Genomic DNA, 26520 nt, shown 5'->3' on the forward strand with positions numbered 1-26520 from the left:
TCGTGTGATTTATACCGCCAAAAGATAACATAGCTAAATATATAACCGAAAATGGCACCGAAATAGTCACCATCTCATCTTTACGCCATATACTGACGTCATCGATTCGATTAATGAATGATATGACTGAATTCCAACGGGGCAAAACACGGAAACTGTTCGCTGATGACGTCACAACGACGTAAGATGCCTCTAAATGTGTAAACAAGGTCACAATGTAATGATGAATTTTGACAACGAGATAGTTAAAAATAAAAACTATGCTATTTCTCTGTTTCACGTATATAACATTATCGAACACGGCCTGTTCGGAAAATAACGTCGCGTTTCGAACTTACAATTCCAAGTTCCTTTCTAAAGATAAACATTTATATCGCTGAATTAACATTATTATAACAGATAAATCATTATATTTTAATATATGTGTGTGTTTGTGTTTGTGTATGTGTGTGTGTGTGTGTGTGTGTGTGTGCGTGCGTATATATATATATATAGTATATATATATATATATATATGTGTGTGTGTGTGTGTGTGTGTGTGTGTGTGTGTGTGTGTGTTTGGGTGTGTGCGTATGCGTATGTGTGCGTATGCGTATGTGTGCATGCTTATTTTTAACCAGAGCTTATTTTAATTAAAATAATGTTGAATCAATGGCGACGTTATGAATCGAAATGTTCCTCAGGTATTATATATGCATTTGCTATACTTTAGTTACATACGACAACTGGTGAGTATCACTCAGAATGTCTTAGTTGGTTGCTTAGATGAACTCATAGATAGTTGATTGACAGAGACATGAATGTTCACTATATCTCTGTACATGTGGGATCAAAACAGCTGATTTCATCACTTTTCATGAAGCAATTTGCAAAGTCCTGGGAATGCAATCATATTGCTTTGTTGAATGCATGTACATGTGATAGGTGTCCCTAGCACAGTGTCTGTCACTGAAATACGTTAAACTTTGCTGCTGATGACCGGTGAGATAAACCATCCGTGCCTGTGTATATACACACACTTTATGTGGTCAGACGCGAGAAATCCCACAGCGGAGTTGAGAAATAGCATGTAGTTTGAAATGCTAATGGGGTTTTGCGATTTGAACACAGAATGTTCAATGTAAAAAATAACTCTCTGAGGGAACGAGAAAATAAATTTGTCAAATGAGCTGTCTAAATCACGGATTAGATTCAGAATCTCTTCCCACACAAGACATATAGAAGTGACAATCTGTTTCTCATACGTCAAGATCTGATCACGTGACAATCCAGCCATGATAAAGACTGATACTTGTATCTGCCGCTTACCTTGTACATATATATATATATATATATATATATATATATATATATATATATATATACACACACACATACATATATATATATATACACACACACATACATATATATATATACATATATATATATATATATATATATATATATATATATATATATATATATATATACACACACACACACACACACACACACACACATACATATATATATATATATACATTAAATTGAGTAAAACTGAATTCATTCTTTTCACATTAAGGTAGCAGCTGTATTGCAGGATGCATTTCGCGGATACATTTCCCGGGAAATCAAGGTTCTTCAATTCTCTCCAAAAATTGCGATATGAAAGCTTGTTCCTTGCCTTTTTGAAATAATGAAAAGAAATTTCGGGTACAACGTCTTGGTTTCGAATAAATCGTCAAAATTTGAATTTTCCCATATAGTTGACAAAGGCCACATTGGCTGCTACTTTCAAAAATGTGTACGGTGACCCCAGAATATTGATTTATATGAGAATAGGTTGGAGTTTTCTTGAACAGTAACAGTAGAATCCTAATAAGTTTATTTCAGAGGCGAGGTCTAGCTTGAAAGAAAGAAAACAATATCCCATACAAAAACGGGATACACAATAAATTTAAATACGTAATTTTTTAAGCACCCCTCTCCCTCTTGCGGACACTGCCATGTGGGGACAGGATGTATTTTATTAGGCTCCGCCCCCCCCAAGCTATATATATATATATATATATATATATATATATATATATATATATATATATATATATATATATATATATATATATATATATATATATATATATATATATATATATATATATATATATATATAGGACAATCAATGGCCGATTTCATTCAAAGTTGGCACAAAGGTGACATAACATAGGAGCCATGTACACGTCACTTTCTTTCATAAAATTATCAAATTGGACCGAATGGGGGACTAGCCCATTACTCAAAAAACTCAAAAAACGCAATTCTTCAAATTGTCTATGCCATTTCGGTGTTAAATCAAATATGTGTATAGTAGCCCAGGAACTGTAACATATGGCGACGTAACTCTCTACTCATATTTTTGTAACGCATGGCCTATCTGTCGGATTCATCACATTTTAATATTCAGTAAGGGTCAATTGTCGAATAGAATCTCAATTTTCTTAAAAAAAAAAAAAAAAAAAAAAAAAAAAAAAAGCATATTTAGTAGAGAACACACAAACACAGTATCTTTATATAATAATAGAACACACGGTCACGGCATTATTATAGATATAAAATTAATCGCCAGCATATTTATTTTCAGTCACACATCCAATACAACAACGTCTCCATGTGTAGAAAAAAGAAAAAGACATCGAACTCTACAACTTTGATTGACTAATGAAATACACGTACCTTTGTATTTAAAGGAATGTAAATAAAACAACACGTTATGTTTACAATTGATTTAATTTACTTGTACTGAACTGTCGATGTAAAATTAAAACTGACACACAGAACGGAATGTGTTCACCATCAAAAAGGAGTCAAAGTTGCGGGAAACAGAAAATCAACAATTTTTAATAAATAAGTCGTTTACAATACAAGTATAATACAAACATTAAATACAGTTTCATACCAATAATTATTACATTGTTTACTTTCGTCACGAGGGGAAGAGTGCATTGATGACGGCACAGATTAAAATACTTAGTGAAAAATATATGTCACTAAAAACTGGAGGTAACGTCTAAATTTTCATCTTTGGATAAGGTATTATTTGAATCGTCATAATGACAGTTGTCATAACGACAGCGACTACAGATTGTCATAGCAATTTTCGTCATAACGACAATGACTACAGATGGTCATAGCTAGCAACAGTTGTCATAACAGCGACTACTGATGGTGACAGCAAATGTCGTCACAACGACAGCAGATGTCATAGCAACTATCATCATAGCGACAACTACATATGGCCATTGCAACTGTCGTCAAAACAACAACGGTTACGGATGGTCATAGCAACTGTCGTCACAACGACAACTACAAATGGTCATAGCAACAGTCGTCACAACGACAACAATTACAGATGATGATAGCAACTGTCGTCATAACAACGATTACAGATAGTCATTGCAACTTGGCCAATCAAATACTAAGCGTTTCCTATACGTTTTGCACACGTAATTAACCACATACATCCATCTAGATCTATTCAAGCACTCCCCTTCATAATACCCATTCATTTATTAAACGAAAGTTCTCTGTTGTATCATTGGGAAGTGCCTGATTCGTATACCTATATATATTCTAGATACTAGAATATAATATTACATACTGACAATTAATTACAACCGTCCAACATTTCGTGTGGGAACGATTCCTTTACTATAATACATAATAAAAGTTACTGGGATACATACGTCAAATTTAACGTGTATGATGACATCACAATCTATATACCATATGCAAAACTAGTCAACTGCTATGCGTTATTAAACTGCTTTTCTTTATTTTGTCTAGCTCTTGTTATTTTCACTCTCAGCACCAAGATGTTTTAGCTGCACTGCACACGTACAAAAATATGGCGGTGTTTTCCTTTCTCACTCTTAACAGTGTATAAAATTCATGCCAATGCGATACATATATATAATCCAACATATTACAAACTTTGTTAAAATACGCCAAAGTCTATGTAAAACCCTACAATCTTCCCCTTTAATAAAAGCCATCTCTACTTAAAGTTGACTCGTTTCACATATTTAAACCGAGGTTTCGAAATGGAATTTCCTCAATTATGCCGATTTCAAGAGTAACAATTTCTAATTGTTTAGGGTAACGTCGGCTGCAATGAAATATTTTAATACAGAAGGGAAACATTGGGTGGTGGTGGTGGTGGGGGGGGGGGTGGGGTGGGGGGGGGGTGTCCCAAGAAAGCATAAGCCACAATTGTGCGTTTGATTTCTCGTTCTTCATTCCATAAACTTTAAGGTGCTATTTCCAATGCCTTTATGCATATAACGAATATCCCCCATGCAAAGATTCCACGGACGTCGACGTGTACCTGAAAGCGAGGGTCTTGGCCTCCTTAAGTCGCCGTGAGATTGTTCCTTTGACAGGTTTGCTACAGCCAGCTACCATGATATGAAATAGCAAAGTTATGAACGCAATCGCAGTTTCTTGCGATTTTAGTATACATCCATTCCTTTTTATTTCCTTAACCTTAACTGTCATAAAGGTATAAAAACGTATGCTACAAATGGACACCGACATATCTTGGATAAAGTGTATGGGTTAGGAAACACAAATAATACGATGGAAGTCAGCAGCCTCGCTTTCAGCTGAAAACGTAACTTCCGGTTTCATTTTGCAAACTTGTGGATTTGTTTATTGTAATCATAGGTCATTAATTGTGAATTTCATCTGAAATTAAAACGATTCGTTACAACCTTTCTAAGTGGAAGCTTTGTTTAACTGATTTTCAATCTTCTGAAATTTCACGAAACAAGTTTGTGTTGGTCTTTCAAACTATGTAGCCACGTGTCTGCGTCTTCTGCTCATAAAACCTGAAACGAATCTAATATGAGCTAGTAATTTTGGATGGACATTTATAGAAACTATGTAAACAACAAATGGCAAAATATTTCAGATGTTATGTTAAAAATGAGTAATCATGGTGAACTTAGAAAATATCAGTTCAGTATGAGAATGGAACCTTTTCGTCAAGTGAGCTGCGTAATTCTTTGGCCTCAAATAAATGGTTTGTGTTATCAGACAAAATGCCACTTTTAAACTACATATAATACATAATTGTTTAATTGTTACGCCTGGGTCGAGGATGGGCCACCTATAAAAATATATTAGTATTACAAAAGATCATAGTATTGATAATATGAAACAGGAATATCTCTAGATTTAGTTGAGCCAAACGTGCCTGCCTTGTGTAACGAATTTTAGACCTTCTAGGGAGTAACGGGACAATGTATAATAATCAATGTTATCAAAACTGACGTCATTTCTTTGATCTTGTCTTGAGTACGATGACCATCCACCTTTTCAGTCCAAATGTCTTACAATTTTTCCATAGCTCATGACGTCATAACTTTAGTTATTACAAAATCGGTGCAGTCTTGTAGTTGCGATTGTTGTTCATTTGCTTCTGATAAAACGCTCCCACATAAGTGTCGTTGGCCATTTCTTTTCTGGGGGGGGGGGCATATTCTTACTGGTAATGACAAAATCACCTGGTCTTTAGTTTCAACGGAATTCTAATGACTGAGAGTAACCAGTAACAAATATCTAAAGATAGATCGTAATGATCGAAGAAAACAAACTAAACGTACCCTGGTTGGAAAGTTACATTTCAAAGTGAGCTAGACTATTATGCTAGCTTTATTTAGATAAAATCAATTTATCTGTTGTCTTTCTTATCAACGAATACATTTTCTAACGATATCTCACGGACGATCTGCTCTTCAATATACGTATTATGTATATTTTTTTCCAAGGATGGATAGAGCGATCTCCTCACATCATTATAAATAACTCCCTAGAACCATCAATAGTTCTCATTGCCTATTTCCAGTTCAGATGTGCATACTGCAGACTACCCATTTGTCTTGATAATTGCCACAGTTTCCATGGTTACAAACATGCAACGTATTGCTATAAAGAAGCTCTCTTGTGTGCTTCGACTTCAAATAGAGTAGTGAAGGTCAGGTATAGGTTGGCGTTCTCATCCGTATTCGACATGTAGCCCTATTTCCGACCACAATCTTCTCCGTAGAATCCTGCATGGTTCCCCTTATTGCTTGGTGTCAGTCCAATGACTATTGAACATATCAGGTAAAATGTGTTTCTCTTCAAATTAAAACCCCTGAAATGTTTCACACGGGCGTTGTCTTCCGGATAGTTTCAAATGTACGAGGGCGTGAGTTGCGACCACCGATCTTTGACATCGAAATTTTGGGCGAATATTTATGTTCCGTAGAATTTAATAAACTCATAGAGATGTCTGTAGGGTTATCTGTTGTCAAGTTGCAGCTATGTAATTCCGATGCGCTGTAATCTATTTGATTGTGAGTCAATGCTTGGCACAAATCTTGCGACTTACTACCAGACCACGACCTTTGTCTTAACCTCGGATATTCATCTAGATGGTTCCTCGATTCTGCTTGTTTCTTGATCATGTGTCTGTGCCGTGATATGTAAAGGTAAATCAACAGAACACCGGCCAACTCGGTCATAATGAATGACGAAACGGCTAAAAAGAACGACCAGCTATATTGGTAAAAGAATTTTTGATCCGAGTACGCACTTTCCGGACGTGTTTTGCTGCCGTACTCGTCGCTCACTCCAGAGATGTAGATAAGCAAACCGACGATGCTGCATAAACCTGAAGATTACAAGAAATAAGTAAATTAGGTATGTTACTGACTGAACAGGCTGTCTTCTTCTGAAGAAATGACCACCCAAGAAAATGAAATGAACGGCTGCTTTACATCTGATAGCTTGCACTATACTGGAAGTACTATAATTTCATTTGATAATACAATCTAAAGCTTGAATATAAGTTTGAGCTATGTCATGTCTACATTTGCGGTCCGTGCCAACAACACATTTGTCTGATAGTAGTTTCCAATAAGCAGAGTTATTCACAAACAGGGAGAGAAACAGATACTAAAGAAAAAGAGAAACAGGTGAGATCACAGACACGACCCAAAAGACAGTAAATTGACTTTCATCAACGGTTAGCAATGATGGACAGGGTATACCTTTAAGAGAACCATCCTTTCAAGGACAAAGTATTTATTTCCTAAATGTTGCACAACTTTCATTACTTTATGCCGTATTTTAGGCCACCTGCCCATAGTACACAAATACATTAGCATTTAGGGACCGAGCATGTATGGAATGTAGAGATATTTTGATTAGAAGTATCTAAACAAAGACTTACTACATATAGGTAGATACAGATACAGAAATGATCTAATGTCTGTTCAGACTTTTATTCTGTGTTGACATTAACCGTGTTCATTTATCCAAAGATGGGCGATTCCACTAAATACTAGGGCAAGAATTCTTTCCTAGTTCATTCGTATGTTTTATAAATATAAATGATATTCAATTCTAATAAAGCTCTGACTTCGAATATCGTGAAATTTACGTAGGCTATCTTTGAGTTCTAGCACACATTTCTACCATCATTCATGTAATAAACATCTAAATATTCCTCAAAGCTACATGTACTTAGTCTATACGTGTTCAAATGTTAATACTGTCAAAAGCATTAAACATTTGAACCTGTCACCGGCCGGGTAAAAATAACTACATTGTGTCCGACACACCAACCCTTTGTGGCCAAAGGAATCACCACAAACTTTACCGAAATGAAGATATAAGTATGCTAATATAGTCAAGGTATTTTGTGTGAATATCGAAGGTCGAAGGTTCCAGCTGTTTAGAATTATGCATTTATATTTACTGTAGAAATATATTTTGAAAGTTGACGATATAAAAAGTATTTAGTTTCCTGACCAAGGATTTCAGTTGGAAAATTACTTCTAAATTTGACCAAGGCCAAGGATTTCAGTTGAAAAATTACTTCTAAATTTGACCTTTTTATAATTGTTACCGAATTTGAGGTAAAGCAAGTATACCTGAGCATTTGTAACATAACACAACGTGTCAATTTTCGTTTGCCAAACAACCAAACATTACTGAGTCTAGACTAAGGGTGGCCCTCCTTTCCTATTTCCAGAATGTCTTTAATTGAGTGGCAGAATTTGTTCAACACTTTGTTCGAGCGATCATTATCGTTCAACTCGTGGATTTCCTTTATATTTTCAGTAAATCCACTGTTATATCATACCTATTGATATGCTATTAATATCAAAGTATCGGATGCCCCCAGGTCCTGCTAATGTTGCCTCCAAGGCACGACCCGTCTTCTTATCAAGAAACTGGTTTACGCTCTTCAGACATGACTGTGTAAAAAAATGCTTGATGACTAACTTAACTGTATCTTTGGGAGGCGTTCTACATAAGAGATTCGTCATTACAATAAAGGGCATTAGTAGAAATAAATTTTTTTGAATTATGGTTTCCTGTGTGACTTTACACAAATACATTTACGATGACTAAAAAAATGATGTTAAATCCAATACCTGCTAGGACGGATAATACTCCGGCGACGACAGAAAGATGGATTTTATTCTTCTTGGAGTGGCCTAAAAAATACGTGATCATCGCCAAAGACTGTAAGACCAGGGAAAGGATGGGAAAGGCACTTGATGCTCTCACAATAGCTGTCAAAAAATTCAAACATTTAGAAGGATTATTCAAGCTAATAAATATGAATAGAACACATGATATATATATAGCTTAAACGAACGCTAACATCATACACATAAGTATGGCAGATTTGAAACTAGAACACTTATACACTGAACGTTACAATATATTGTCATACACATCGATAAATATTGAATATTTGAAAGTAGAACACGTATACACTGAACGTTAAGGTCATACACATTGGTAAGTATGGCAGATTTGAAAGTAGAACACTTATTCACTGAACGTTAACGTCATACACATTGATAAGTGTGGCAGATTTGAAGTAGAACACATATACTGAACGTTAATGTCATTGGTAAGTTTGGCAAATTTCAAACTAGAACACTCATACACTGATTGGTAAGTATGGCAGATTTGAAAGTAGAATCTCACTGTTCTAAGGTTAACATTGTACACATTGATGTATAAACGCTCAACAAGATATATGCGACACTGAGGAAGCAGGAATTTATGTCCGTATCGTCATACTAGATAAGCATTAACACTTAATTTGTAATTTGTTACTTTGTGAGTTCCATAGGGGTAATAAAAACAATTTTACGTGTGGAATTTGTAAGAAACAAATTGGTGGATTGAAATGTCAAAAGTCAACATGGTCATAATACATGCGGACATTGCGTATTTGCCCCAGATTCTTGCGACAGTTATATAGTGATAAATCAGTGCTTTTTTTCATCTGGATTGCTGTGATAGGACGATAGACACAGAGACGGCGATATATCTATAAGCTGTCAAAGAAATTCCACTGAAATCATCCACATCCAAGCACTCTTCTAAAAATTACATACGTTAACCGACATCTGATCGGAATATTGATGAGCCCATCTAATCTATTGATAGCAGTCACACTGCCACGAGTTGGACGCTAAAATTTACATATCATCAGAGAAAACATGATATCAACGTTATATTTTTATTTGATATTTTTTTTTTCAATAATGTATTGAAATATTAAAGTCACTCGTTATCTTGGTCTTTTGGGAGTATTCCGAAAATATAAAGCCATCAATTCATAATTAACCTAACTCAAATCTATCATATTAACATTAATATTTATATTTATTATATATATGCAATCATTTTAAACATATTTATGTAGGAGGATTGTAGTATTAACTACCTACGCCCAGAAACCAATCTCAGTTGATTTCTTGACAGTCATTTACGACAGTATTATGCTAACCCGCTCCAGATTATTTAGATACAGCATCGACAAAAAATATGATATTGATTTATCAACTACTGACAGTCGTCGACCTTTTCCTTCAATAATGCATTTTGCTTGATCCTTGAATATGATCACGTACGTAATTTGTCAACACACTGTCAAACTGCATAAAAGCGGTTATACAGTGCCAAATAATCAAACAAGACATTTATTGCATTTTTATGACGATACTTCAAGAAGAGACTCCGATAGACAGTCGACATCTTAATCTGTTTTTAATGGATTTTGAATTCGGACCATGCCTTGAATACTTATGGAAGTTCTCGAATTCATACACAGTAGTGTATATGGTGCATTTACAATGTACTTCCTACTTTACTTTTACCGTCCTCGCATTATAAGCACTTTTCATTAGTTAGTTAATATGTCCATGGTCCGCACCAGACAACAACCGTGCCTTACTTTATGCTCTATGCATTATATATATATATATATATATATATATATATATATATATATATATATATATATATATATATATATATATATATATATATATTTGTGTCTGTGTCTTTTGTATTTATTTATTTATTTATTTATTTATTTATTTATTTATTTATTTATTTATTTATTTATCTATTTATGATCTTTTCAAAAGTAATCTTGTTTTACTATCTGGTTTAAATGAATTAATACAATGAAGCAACATGTTCATTTTTAGTAAATTTGTATTTAGTGCGTTGTGTTTTTTGTGGACTTGAAAGCGACCTCTGCGTGGTTGAAACGCGCGGTGCATGAATGTACGATGCGACCAGACGCCTCGATGTCTGCATGTACTATACATCCTCTGTAATTGTGCAAATAATAAAGTCAATTTGTAGGAAGTCAATGATTGTTCCCTACATATCATTGGATACCTGCAATACTGAATTTGATCTTACTCATCTATTATAGTAACTATGGAGATAAGTTCGCCCTTCTCTCTTGTCCAATATAAGACAGTGTAATAACCGTTATACTACAAATATATATCACTTGCTTCCGCCCTGTCCTTATTTTCGCGGCATATATGCAAGTTTCACCTTCTTAAAAACCCCTTCACGAATTCGAATCTCATCAAACCCAAACATATATACCCCTCTTTCTCTATTAATGTCATACGGAATACAATAACCGGTTACCGATTACTTAGTAGATCTTAGTAAGAGTCGACCCCTAGTGAACAGTGTCCAACTGATGTAAACTATACATCCTAACTCTCAAGAGGAACAAACTACTTAATCAGTCCCAATACTGTTCTGCTTGTCAGTATACATTTGATGCTACTAAACATTGATTAATGAGTAATAAATAACATCATCACTCCAATTCATAGTCAATGTTATTATATATCTAGCCTTTTTACGGCGCTTGCGGTATATTCCATTCAATCTCTCATACCTTACGCTTGTAACTATAATTGTAAACATCTGTTAATATACATTTTGAAAACCTCAACGCATAAATTGCCCAATCAGGTTGCTCGTCACCATGGAGTATTCAAATTCAAACATACATCTCAACTGCACTGTTCATCTGTATACACTTCATTTGCATGTGTCTCATCTGCATACATTTGAATACGATATATTATCATTATAATACACTGCGTTGTATGGATACTAGTACTGCAACTAGATTATATAGAAATTTCTATCAATAATTTGGTGACGCCAATTTGATTTGATGTTTGGTTAAGTTCAATTTCAAATGTCAAAATTGTAATTCTTTATGGTGATTTAGTGAGATCAGTACGCATTGTTGTCACTGGTTAATCTTGATTCACATGGAGTTTGCAGTGAATTGCACCATGTCTCACTGTTCTGTAAGATGTATATAGTATATATAATAGGCAATCGTTGGGGTCTAAGTAAGCCATGTAATACTGTACTAAAGCAGGATGGCCTTTTTTTTCTATTTAATAACGTTTTAATTGGGCTTATAAGATTATTACAAAGATACAATTCTTTTCATGAATGGAATTGTTTACATTGAGTATTTGGAAACTTTTCTTACGTTACCAATTTCAAAAACTGTCCCCGTTCCTTAACCGCAATATGAAACTGTACACTCTAGATCTGAATATTTTGTATAATATCAAATCTGGTTTTTGAATAGCAAAATTTAATAATTATGACAGGCTGGTTTGTTCGAACATGTTAATAGTATTAGCAAATTCGAGCACCATCAGTATTTCTGAATACGTGTTCAACACAAAGATATGTGGACGATCTTTACAGACATAGGACAGTGTTTCTATCTAAGAGTTAACAGTATGGACATATCACAGACAAATGTATATGGCTAAGGATGACCCTATTTTTTTCTGTTTCTCGATACGCAACCGACCCAAATTTCAGCTCCGATATCAAAATAAAGTAATATTTTTAGTTTCGCCCGCCCTTGATATTTTGCTGAAAACGCCCTCTCTGGCAAGACTGCCGACGTCATCTACAGTCATTGCGGCGACAACACCAACGCGAACACAAGATTTATTTCATGACGAAAGTTGTTCATGTGGGTGCAGGGGGAGGGAGGCTGAGAACATGCCAATTGTGTAGAGAAGCTGGGAAAGGACTTGTTACCAGGAATTCAATAAAAAGAAGATAGACAGGAAGAAAATGAGAGGCAGGGAAACAAGAATAAGATGGTTTTTTATTGTTTCTTCTTCTTCTTTTTTAAATCGACCGACCGACCCATAATTGCCGTGAAAATGTAATGAGAAACATTTTTAAAAAAATAGGCTCACAGTAACACAAAATACTTTTGATAACCTTAAGAAGGAAATACAGCCTTATAGTGTTAGTTTTGAGTAAGGCAAGGGTCTTAGCAGTTGCATTGCATTCAGAGTAGTAATGGTAAACCACAAATTACCAAATCATTATTTCCTACCATTACTTACTACTACAATCTCACTTTTTAACCCACTTATTTAATGCCATATATTTGTATATTCTTTTAGTTGCACCTGCAGCATATATTAAATTGTAAGCAAAATCCCATCCATCTAATCACTAGTCCTAAAGTGCAAAGACCTTTTCTATTTACAGAATGAACACTACTTTGTATGAATACATGTGCATTATATTCAAGAGAGGTAAGAGTTGTACCAAAGCTTATTAGTGCTGCACATAACTATAGCAAGAAAGGTAATCAAAGTACCTGCGATAACGATTGAAATATCCATTTACAAGTGCTTTACATTCACTCTATGTCAATTCTTCCCGATTATATATGAATACAGCTTACAAAAGCAGACATTCGTCTGCAAGTATTACGACGTCAATAAGAAGTCAGTGTCCTGATCTAGATCTGATTTGTACAAGACATCCAACATTGATCGCTTGCTTGCTTGCTTGGAGAATGTAATGTCAATGAACATGGCAGATTATCGAAATGGCTATCAAAGTATCGACGATAATCAAGTAAACTACAATCTAATCTTTACTGGATGTCCCTTTTTCATTTTTATTGAGCTTGATAAGGCCTAGCGATGAAAACCCTCGAAAAATAATCAGATTGTAATGGAACACGTAAATACAGGAGAATAGTATGATGCCTAACAAACACATACATACATACATACATACATACATACATACATACATACATACATACATATATACGTACGTACGTACGTACGTACGTACGTACATATATACACACACATACACACACACATACACCTTGCTTTTTTGCCTTATTTATTTTGAGAAGTAATTGTTTTTATTAAGAAGGAATGTGGTTTTCTAATAGACAGCTTGATGTCCAGGTGTATATCTTCATTTTGTATTTTTGACATACCAGTCTGGTAACGATGACGATGCCATAAATCAACTCCAAGGTCAATGTGAATTCAGTATTATATGTCAAAGACCTAACTTTAGCTTTTTTGAAATGGAGGCAAAGAAAGCAGACGACAAATGCAATTTTAGCCTGTGGATAATGGAGGATTGCAAACTATTCAGTATTTGATTTGATTATAACATTCGTACTAGATCATTTTATTATTTGACAAATGTCCTCTAGTGAGTTATCTACCAGTCCTGATGTAAGACTAAGAACAAGGGAGAGTAGGGGATATAATTTCAAATTAAATACCAATGAAAAGTATGAAAAATACCATTTGCCACTATACTTCTGCATCAAGACACATTTTCAACCTTGTCTTTAATATTTTTGAAATGACGGAATATAAGACATTTTTGAAAAACAAATGATTAAAAAAAATATGGACAGTGTGTAAAATCGTACGGAAACAGAATGTGAAAGAACTCACCCAGAATCTGGTCTTCAGAGCCGTTGTTTGAATCTTGATCAGTCGGAAACAACTTAATATGTGTACAATTAAGTTGGTTGTTATCTGTCGACAAAATATTAGAAAGAAAAGACATCAAATTGAGTCATCATCATTCACTAGATAAGTTTGATAAAAGGCATTCTTATGGTCACAGAATCCAAAGAAGTTTGAGGTAATGGTATTAGTGTTTTAGTCACGTTTTCATCTCCGTTTTTCTTTCTTTTATTTTGTGTAGTTCTTATTATGTTGCCGAACATGTTCAGAATATGGATATTCGCCATCTATCTTTACATACACTCCACAATGTACGCTGTAGGGTCTTTTCGTGATATGAATTATGCAAGACCCGTCAACGAAATTCAGATATCTGCAGGGAAGTGAAAACAAACATAAATATATTTGCGAGTTACACTATATGTCCCAATGGTGACTGTTAAGTAAAAATAGCATTGTTGAAGAAATTAACACATTTCCAGGAATTTAAGAGTAATCTAAAGATCCCTTACTGGCATGTTGCCAATGGCTATGCCACATTGGCTTGCGGTAGCTGCATATCGCACTAGACTGTTTGTTATATATTGGCAATAATGGTATATCTCTTGATTGAATATTATGCCATGCACAAAGCAAGTCTTTGATGAGAAAATATGGACTATATACCCTGGTCGCTCTACGTCACGACAACCCGTGTCTACGTCACCGATTTGGTGGTGCAAGAAATAGGAGTCAATTTCCTTTATTTTAACCGTTCACGATTTTCATATATTTTACTAGTTGAGGCGTATTGACAGTATTTCCCAATATTTTTTCTATATTCAGTATAGAATGTAAATCATTGTAAGTCGATCACAAAATCAAAGGAAGATATTTTGCAAATCATCATAACTATTTCTATCAAGTCTGCATCATTTCAACAGAGATGTTGTGATTCTCATTAGCTTTCAGATCACGTACAAAGACATTTTGTTCCAAGTGAATGAACTAACAGAGCTATTGGCAAGTGAGGACACAGACTGATGCTGTTCCGGATCAATGATTTAAGCGTACACAACAACTGCAACAGAATATGAAATAGTGGTCCAAACTAAGCCATGCACAATCTGTACTTGGGTGTAGTATGTATCATCACGTCATACTTCGCAGAGTCGAATAAAGAAAGACCCTGGCTGGGTTACGACTTGAAGCCTGACAACTATATTGTAATTACGCAAGTAGTATTACAAAACAGAAAGGCATTTTTGATATTAAAAAAAGTGAAATCTTAAAACACCTCTAACAGCATCGTATCTGACTTTCCTATAAAACAGCCATTTCATCTACCTCATCATAACAGTATGTCACAAATTTATTTTCATATTGGTTCATGGTCCCATGAATCAATTTATGACAGCACTTCAGACACGCCGAATCATTGCAGATGGAAACAAAATACAAGTAATCGTGATACACTGTTTCTACCTGGCCAGTTGCAGTAGACTGTATGCAACTTTAATATACATTTCAATGACTTCAGTGCTACAATTACTTACGTTTTGTTTCATTTGCAAAGCTTAGGCGTGTCTGAGATGTTGTTATTATCTTCCGCCATGAACCAAGAAACATATAATTGTGTGACATACACTGTTTCGGTGAGGTTAGATGAAATTGACTAAGTATCAAACAGACACCAGTCGACTTTTGATAACTTACTCGTCAGACGAATACGATGACCTATACTGTATTCAGCAGACTATGTACACCGTCGTGCAATAATTTGCATACTACGTTCAACCTACCGAGTTTGCTAACCAAAGCTAATGCAGAGAAATTGGACTCTTAACTTCTATCAATATTGTGATTGCAATAAATGAAGAATATGCAAGTTGAAATACAATAAAAAGCTCTTCCATGGAGGACTATTGCAAACTGAGTTGATCTGGCGCTTTGATATCATCTTCCATGGAAAATGCAAAGTGATGGATATTTTCCAAATTGACGGTCACTTTTTTTAGGTACGTTTTCATACAATAAATACACTTAACGATCGTAACAAAGGACAGCCGAAGGGTCAGAATGAAGTCTCGTAACTAACGAGCTGTAAACTCTTTTAAAATGGCTGAAACCATTACGGTTATAGTCTTCATTAACATTCAAAACACACTAGTAGGTTACCTAGGTTACCCTACAACATAAAGGGGAACATGGACAGCGAGTTTAATGTATTTAGCAGTATCGATTTTGTCTTGGTATTGATTACAATTGGAAAGTGATGGTTACTTATAAGTCATTCGAGAATTTTTATAATAACGCCGCCAACGCCACCGCCGCCACCACCACCACCACCACCACCACCACCACCACCACCACCACCACCACCACCACAAAAACAACAACAACAACAACAACAACAACAACTATATGATAGTTCTTATATATATTTCACTGAATGCTCAAAGCAACTTACAATCATTACACCTAGCACAGACCCATACCGGCACAACGGCCTTTATATTTCCTCACCGTTAAGTCCCTGAGGGCATACACTTCATAGTAGCTTCTGTAGGCGCAGAGGTAGGATAATTTAAATTATTCACATTACCACCTCCAGGCCCTTAATCATTACAACAGAGTTGACTGAGGCACAATATTAATTCAAATCTCGCCCACATTATGTTTTAGTTCACAAACAAATTACTTATGCCTCTACAACTAATCATTATGTTTTATGCCTTCTTCTGCCCTTTCTCCCAACTTTTTTCCTACGTGGCATTTATGATGGTGGGGCAGGTAATAATCTCGGATACTCACAGTATAACACACAGCCAAGGTATTTATAGAGTTCAACACTTTCCGATTCAAATGAAATCGAGGACGAATACCATTCCCTATTGAAATGTGGCTCTAGATCTGTTGCATACCTTAGGTCAATACAAGCCCCGCAATACTTCTAATGAGCCGCTATCTTTTGAAATATTTACTCAATTGTTATCATCTGACCAATTACAGAGACTTGCAGCCTTTATTTATTACTCAGGACAGAAGCAAATAATTCAATGGAACTGTAACATATTTTTGGTACTATAAAACTAACGCCACCAAAGTTATAGTATTTCCCATCTCCATCTGTCTTGTCATGTTTTGTGTTCTTGGTGAGCATTTACTGCCTCAAGATTATATTATGCTACCTCTAATTTCGAGCGACAACGGTTAAAAGATAGACAGTTTTTGACAGATAGATCCTGACAAGGTTAATCTAAAGTTGATGCTTAAGTAGAATTAAACACTGTTGTATCGCCGCATAATCTGATTTAATATGCAGTGTACTTTCGTTATTGTAACAGGAACTAGAAAGTTGGATAACATGCAGATGTAAAACTGTCAAACTGAACAATTTCACGTTAAAAGTTGGTTCTTGGTAGTTGTGCGCAATATATATATATATATATATATATATATATATATATATATATATATATATATATATATATATATATATATATATATATATATAATCAGGATATAATTATCGGCATTACTAGCGTATACTCATAAAAACGCATTAATATAATAAACTTTATTCATCCAAATGAATTTGAATGGTTACCACAAGGGCAGCGCCCTTGAGCCGAGGAAAACCAGAGTACCCGGGGTAAACCTGCATTGTTTGGAAGGGTCAAACTGAGCATCACCTTTCTTACCTGGTTAAAATTTAAATTAAACCCAGCCGAAACATGGTGGGTCCGAACCCAGACTGCAGAGGTAAGAGGCGTGCGAGCTAACCGCTCTCCCATCGACAAACCCAATGCGCAAAGATCATCATATACAGAGAAGTTAAATGGAACGACCCCTGAATAGGCTCACATCACGTATTTTGAATACTGGGTCATTCAGTTGACAAAGTGTGAAGAGTGCAGTCGAAATGGCAGGTAAAGATTTTCAAGTGTAAGTTTGCAAAAAAATTTAATTCGGTACAATGGTTTACCAACACAGATAAATTTCCATCTGAAGAGAAGCCAGCTCATCATCTTCTGACATGCAATCAAATTGATTCACAAGGTTCCGGCCTATAGATTACAGGAACGTTTCACCAATTTCATTTCATTAAACAAAATTCTGAGTGAGTTACTTTCGATATGTCTTTCTACATTATATATATGTAGCGATGGAATATAGTGTATTTTCTACCGACACTTCATTTATAATAGTACTATAACGTCAATGATTATACCGTACATGGATTTAATTTACGTTATGTGGATGTCGGTACGAAAAGGTTATATAGCAGATCATCACGAACGTATGTATTCGCCTTGCTTCTTTGCTCGTTGAGTTGACCCTTGTGAATCGATGTGTTATTTGTCACGTTTCGGCTGTCAATCCTGAATGCTAACAACATTGGTAAACTCAAGGCTCAGTAATTGGGCTTGCAAATTTTCACGTTCAATCAAGATTGCGTGTCTATATTCAAAGTGGAGAACATGTTTCTTGCCTCCACAGGCAAACACAGGAAATTAAACTTAAACTTTGAATTTCAGAATCCAATATGGCCGCCTAATACTGTGTTAACTCTATGGGAAATAACAGATTGAAGATTTCCTTGAAAACAAGATGGTCAATTTCCACATTTCTTTTATTATTGCAGAAGGACATGGAGCAATCTTCATATGGCAAGTATGGGAGTTTTTAAGAACTGTTATTTAGCCGTATGATATGAAGTTGTTGCTGGACGTCTTAAGCGCACTTTACAACTTTGAGAACTATCTTATCTACGTTTTTCAACACCTCTTTTAATATACATGTAATAATGTTTCATGCTCAAGGTCTTTCTTGCTGACAGTCTTCGCAAATGCCTTCAATGTGGCCCTTGCTTTCATAAACTAACATCCTTTCTTAGCAGTTATACAGATGGTTCTCTTTGCTGAGGTGTGTATTTGAAATTGGACAAGTCTAAGACGTAACCAATAGTCGGCTGACACGAAGTGACAGATAGATTTCCTTTTATTTACATTTTGCGAAAGTGCCCTTTACAAAAGTGATAACACTTTATCAAAAGTGAAACACTTTCATACCGAAGTGTACACTCTCGAGATGTACTCTATTGAGAAGGCTGATGAAGGTTCTTCAAGGCGAGAGAGTTATTATAAAAACAAGGATTCAAATGGACAGCATTAACCAACACTTGGCATAGTGGCAACGATCGAGTTGAGATACTACGCAAATATTCTAACATTCTGCAAACACCCACGAAAGTAGATGACATAATCACGTATCGCGATTTAAACCAACGTGATGCAACTGAAAACTGCCCGTATCTCGACTAGTGTTAAGAGTATCAGAGCATTTCCAACTTAGTGATATCTTGATATCCAAAAGTACAAGCTATTTATGCTTTGTATGTAGATACTTTATCACTTCATGACCACCTATTCGACTCGACCTTAAATCTGCTATTACAACCTTACATATGACGTATAACAGACTTTCTTGAAAAGAAGATAATTATAGTTAATATCATCGAAATTCCCTCAGTGTTACAAGTTTAAGCAGGTCCAATAGTTTCATATCAACCATAGATTCTAAAAAAAACTTTGCATGTGTATAGAATATATAGCAATGGATTCAAATGTGAAAAGAAAAATGGGGGTCACCATATTTCCTGAAAAGCTAGAAATTGCCAAAAATCACCAAAATCAGAAATTTCATACAATGCATACATTCTGAAATACATAAATATTTTTTTTTCAATATGTTTGCAGTTTATTTAATTTTTCATTCCATTTTGTTACCCCACACTTATAGACTTAACAAACGTATCTGTTTCGGTGTTATTTTCAGAGTTCATAAAAATATAATTTTCTGTTCAAAATTCTGTATCATAGACAATTGGACAAAATGTACTAGAATTAACCATATATAATCTTAATCTAAACTCTCTGTTAATCGTACTTGCAGCTTTATTTATTGAACAAATAAACAAAAACCATATAATCACCGTATTGTTTTTCATCCCATAATTAGAAAGCGAAATCCCCTTATTTCACGTGTAAACAGTGTTGTTAGTCGCATGCGGATGGCGCACACCGTGATTGACCTTTGCCTTAATCATGACGTCATAGTATATTGCTCGTCTTGTTCTGTGCTACTTTGGCAAGTTTCATCTCAGTCTTACAGAAAATAAGTAGGATAACGCAAACTTAACAGGTCACAATTATTAATTGCTTAAATTTCAAATAATATTTTCCATGCTATTCGACCGTCGCTCACATTATTTTACAAACTGCAGTGAACAGTTTCGATTCACTTTTTGGGTTGTTTTCTTTGGAGAAATGATTAAGAATTTTGTTTTTCAATCATTAGAAAACAATTTGCATTTTAAAAAAGGGGTGTTGTTGGGATTTCATTTTTTGTCTATTAATCGTGACATGTACTATCGATTGCATGTTCATTTCTTTTGTATACATGTAATCTGATTATAACCGCCGTTTCGTGAAAGAAATAGTCAGCAATACACGTCGGGTTCTATATTTCGACGTTATTGAATTACAAATATTTATTATGGCAGTAATGGTTTGAATGAAAGTGTCTAAAGTCTTAACTTGGTGTTATTTGGAACATGTGTAGGTGTGTGTACACGGCACTGTGTTTTCGCGGTGTACACACTGTGGAGTTTATGCGTGTGTCGTCGTAGACACTGGAAAGCAAACAATCCCGCACATTATACGGCAATACATATACAACCTTTTTTACATCCCAATATATTCATTGTTTCTCCTACATGTTGAAAAACTACCTTTTGTAGAAACCAGAACAATTGACAGAAGAGTATAGTTAATATGTTGTTCCTAACAAATGCGTCGTGCGCAGAACAATGCGCAATGCAAAACGCATGGACGTCATTAATGGGCAAGATGTTGTAGGCTATAGGCGCTTTTTGTACACATAAAATGTGATACTTTTACTTTATATAATTTCACCCATACAAGATTTGAAGTAATCAACCCCCCCAACACACACACACACACACACACACACACACACACACACACACACACACACACACAAATCAATCCATTCTGTAATTAACAAAATACTGTGTATACCGTATACAGATATGATATGTAAGCCATTCGTGCAGAAGAAAAGTTATTTGGTGCAGGTCATGCCAAACACACTGAAAACACATAATCCTGCTATTTGAATGTCATAGTGTCAAATATAGCCCCCTTAATAAAAATTAACTCTTTATTGTATATGTACAGATTAACCTACCCTCTCAGACGGCCAATATATTTGTATGTAAATGGAGTGCATATGGCACAGAGGGCGTCTAATTGTCTGCAATATTCTAGGTCAAACCAGGATAGTGAAAGATTATCGATTATATTGACCATTATCTTTAACAAAATTTCAAAAATGGCATTAAAAGAGCGTCAAAGTGTCTAACCTAGTGGAGGCCAAATTAAGGGCCATTATTTGTCATTTTCTCCCCATATTATCCCCAACTTAACTTATTTGAAGAACAGTCTCGATTACAGAGCTGGTTGAAATTGTAGAATACATAAAGTTGGTATCATTTCCTCGTAGAATATCGTAACTATTAGAAAGTGTATACTATATAATATATTATATTATATTATATTATATTATATTATAATATATTATATTATATTATATTATATTATATTATATTATATTATATTATATTATATTATGTTACATTATATTATATTATATCATATCATATCATATCATATCATATCATATATCATATCATGTCATGTCATGTCATGTCATGTCATGTCATGTCATGTCATGTCATGTCATGTCATATTATATTATATCATATATTGTTACATTACATAATAATAAATGACATGTCATATCTGGTATTATCAAGACAGAATTTCTTTCTACATTATCTCACACAGTATACAATTGTCTTAACCTAATGCTTTCAAATCTCAAATTGCCCTTAATAGTCATATCACCCAAAACATTCTATTTATTGTACGGTATAACCTTCTTACCTTAACCTTCCTTACATAGAAAAGATTAAAGATAACGACGTACTCAAATGTAGCCATATGGATGATATCTGATGTAGGCGTCTGTTAATGATACTATAGACACAAGGACACCAGACAAATTTGAAAAGCTAATGTCCAAAATAATAAACAATCCCGTTTATGGTACAACTGGGCATTCGTTTCTCACCAGGAAAAAACTCCTTTATAAAGTCATTACTGAAACTCACTGCTAGCTTCGTCTTAGCATATCCTTTGGATGTATAGAACAAACCCTCTAAGATATAATCAGCCCACGGAGACATGTAGCATGTATGAACATATAACCACTGTATGAATTATCAAATCTGTAATCTAACTGTGAAGTAATATTAAGGTTATATTGCATGGTGGGACAACGAATATCAAAAATGACACTTGCCGTTAGTTACAAGTATAGTTAGTTTATGGAAACACAGTATAATAACAGTAAGCAGTCCGCGCATATTTTAAGGCAGGACTGATTGCTGTCCCTCAATCTGATAAGAGCGTTATGAAATACTCTGTTAGAATTGCTTCAGTCATACATACTAAGCAGTAAATACCCAGTATTGGCCTACAGATGAGGACTGGGGTTATAGATACATTGATTAGAGAGGTCTTCTAGATAGACAATATGATAGACGATCATGGTCGCTTCAAAGGTAATAACAAATGGTCTCATATTAGTATGTTTATAATCTATACAGTAATATATGTCAGTAAACACATTTGGCATTAAACATCACTTAAGTTGTAAAACCAACAGCGTTATCTTTCTAATCTCTAGCAAACTCTGTAGGGGAAAGAAATGCAACGGGAGATACGAGGAATGTTCTTTAAAACAAAAACACGTTTTCACCTGCCTGACTATATACATACGAAATTAGCACTGGATTTGAATCATACCGTTACAGTAGTAACTGCTATGATTACACGTAGATAATTATTTAGTAAGCTACACGAGGTATTGCAACACTGGCTGAAATATAATAAAACTGAATACCATATAACGTAACCGTCGTTTGTAAAGCAAACACTGACGGAACTAGAATGTAGCGAAATATAAAACGAGATCGGAATTACAACAAATCAACCACATCATCTCGTTTCCATAGTGATCGTTAACTGATCTCTGAGCAATTCTTGTTGTTGATGAGATATCAGTTTCAATAACCCTGTCCTTTAACAGGTCGGCTATATTTCAAACACTTGTAATAACTAATATCTGAAATATCAGTTATTACATATACGTAGAATAATGGAATATTTTTTCGATATGCTCAGAATAGATACCTTATTCTGACTAAGCAAATAATCATATAATAGTAACGAAAACAGACTTCACTGTCCAACGAAATGACTTTTTCAGCATGCCTCGTGCAAACATTTTTCATGCCCTGCTGTATTCAAATGTACTCCCTGCAACTCTCTCACTCATACACTTCTATCTTGTATCTATCTATCTATCTATCTATCTATCTATCTATCTATCTATCTATCTGTCTGTCTGTCTGTCTGTCTGTCTGTCTGTCTGTCTGTCTGTCTGTCTGTCTGTCTGTCTGTATGTATGTATGTATGTATGTATGTATGTATGTATGTATGTATGTATGCATGCATGCATGCATGCATGCATGTATGGATGGATGGGTGAATATCACAATACATACGACGAATATCTTTCGGTAATGGGGCAAGGTGATTTCTGTGGTTGGTCTGCAAACCCATGACAAAATAACAAAACCCAAGCCTTTTGCTTTTCTAATCTATAATATTAAGTAGACGCCTATGGAGATTATATCAAGACTCGTATAATGCACAATGTATCAAGGCTGAATTGTATTCATTGGGATTAAACAGCTACTATACTTATATGAGCTGAGAAATTAAAGTAAGTAAGTGCCACATTTTTAACAGATTTGACAGCCAAAAGTATGTATAATCAGCTCTTCAAAGCTAAACGGCTGTTAAACTCGTAAATCTAACAACCACTTACCGACCTACATGTATATTTCATCACCGATGTTAAAGTATGCTAACAAGGTGACACTTCTCAGATGAAGTTATATGCAAATTAGTGACTCTAGAGATTATGTGTTTACTACTACAATACTAGTTGACTACGTTTATATTTTCTAAAGTAATCTTCAGACACACTTGAGGCAGGTACTAGATAAACTACTTTAAGGATATTCAATATCTCTCAGACCACTTTGACAATATCCTGTTGCCGTTTGAATTTGCCGTGAATTTATAGTGAAATTTACATAAGAAGCCAATGAGGCTTTGTAATTTTTTCAAGACTTTTCTGGTTATCAAAACAAACTTTAGAGTGATTACTTGATAAAGTGGCAATTGTCTACAACATGTATACTGTAAAGGTATTTACGTATATCTAACCTAGATCCGTCCATGAACAATTTCAAACTGTGTACTTTTTTGGAAGTAGGTTACTATACCATGAATATTTCGTTTGTCCGTGAACAGACAATACTTCTCATAGGGTTCCTGTCTAAGAGCTTTATACAATGTGAAGCAATGGATTTTGGTTAGCAATTTACCAGATATACTTAAAATTACTGAAAATGTAACATTTAAAATTAACTATGCAGTGTGTGGTATTATATACTTTGTTTTTAAAAGAACAGCAGGATCAATGATAAGCTTAGTACGTTCATCTGTGGAAAAATGTGTACACTTTCAGCAAATCAGTTCTGAGTTGTAAAATACAATGTAGATTTAGGCACACATAATATGGAAGGAGAAACAATTGTTGTAGCAGTCCGGGTGACAGATTGATAAACTATGGTTAGCCAAGGTTGAATAAAGATATTCAATATGCTAATTGGCCATTTGATATGTACAGTTAATAACATACGTTTGTTTTAAATGTAATTATTGTCAACTAGCAACGACGGGATATCTATTCTTCTCAAATTGATTGATGGTCGTTGGGGAAATTACCTGAAATGGCATACACATAAAAAATACTATATTCCCTTATCCATTACCACCAATGATATAAAATTGATGTTTGTCATCAGTGAATATGAATGTATTCATTTAAAATAAATTAAGCCTAGCTGAAAATAAAATTGCTACTTCTTTGATGTAATGTATCTAGCTTGTACTCAATAACCAAGGGAATATCGCACACTGTCCATTTGGTAACGATGCATAGATTAATCATTGTTACTGCGCTTTACTAAATTAAGTAATTATTCTTGCTTGAATCACAAATCCTCTCCGAATTTGCGTATTTCAGTGCCCGAAAGTATCATGCTATGGGGGGAAAAAAAGGCTTAACTGTTTTCCTAATTTCCATTTGCGTTTTATTGCCGTTGGCATATTAGTTTTTTACTTTCATTAATCATGACTCGTAAATGTGAAAAATCATACGATAAGAAAGATATACTTTTGAAAATGCAAAGTTCAGCAGTCTTGCCCTTCAGACATAATATCGCCATTTAGGATGCACATACCATTTCCTCTATCATAATTCATTAATTTTCGATTAGCAGGAGACATATTACATCGTACTCGCACGCACGTTGACTCACAATTGATGATGAGGGAAACTATTTCAATTGCATGTTATTCACCGCCAAAAGTGTACCGATATTCTATAGGCATGTAATCTATTCAAATTGACAGACAGACAGACATACATACATACATACATACATACATACATACATACATACATACATACATACATACAGACAGACAGACAGACAGACAGACAGACAGACAGACAGACAGACAGACAGACGGACGGACAGATAGATAGATAGATAGATAGATAGATAGATAGATAGATAGATAGATAGATAGATAGATAGATAGATAGATAGATAGATAGATAGATAGATAGATAGATAGATAGACAGACATAGAGCGTAAGAGAGAAACAGAGATGGAGACAGGGGGACACACAGAGCTCCCAGAGACAAAAACGAAGGGACCGACACACAGATAAATTGATGAATTACATCAATCCGACCGAGTAAACTAACACACATGTTGATAGACTGGTATTTAGTTAATCAATCACTTGGTCAGCCAGGCAGGATGACAGGCATAGACTTAGACTTATATAAAGACACGAGAAAGGCAAAGAAACCTACTGTATTAGATTCATAGACAGCGGCAGGAACAATACAGATAACAGATAATTTGACATTTGGATTTGCAGAACATGATGTTTGGAGGAAAATGGTATCTACTAATTGTACTCTTGAGTTTTGTTAATTCCTTTGATGGGTAAAATTGTGAGTAGCTACTTAGTTTATTTGCAGTGAATGCAAATGTATGTATATCAAAATAACGAA

General features: G+C 34.7%; 1 protein-coding gene across 1 annotated transcript in view; it reads left to right on the forward strand.

Annotated features, from left to right (window-relative positions):
- The window catches only part of LOC144435139 (SUMO-conjugating enzyme UBC9-B), a 177195-nt gene that overhangs the window by 42788 nt on the left and 107887 nt on the right, over window positions 1-26520 (forward strand). The gene's annotated exons all lie outside the window — the stretch shown is intronic.

The sequence above is a fragment of the Glandiceps talaboti genome, chromosome 5, assembly GCF_964340395.1.
Source record: "Glandiceps talaboti chromosome 5, keGlaTala1.1, whole genome shotgun sequence".
Lineage (NCBI taxonomy): Eukaryota > Metazoa > Hemichordata > Enteropneusta > Spengelidae > Glandiceps > Glandiceps talaboti.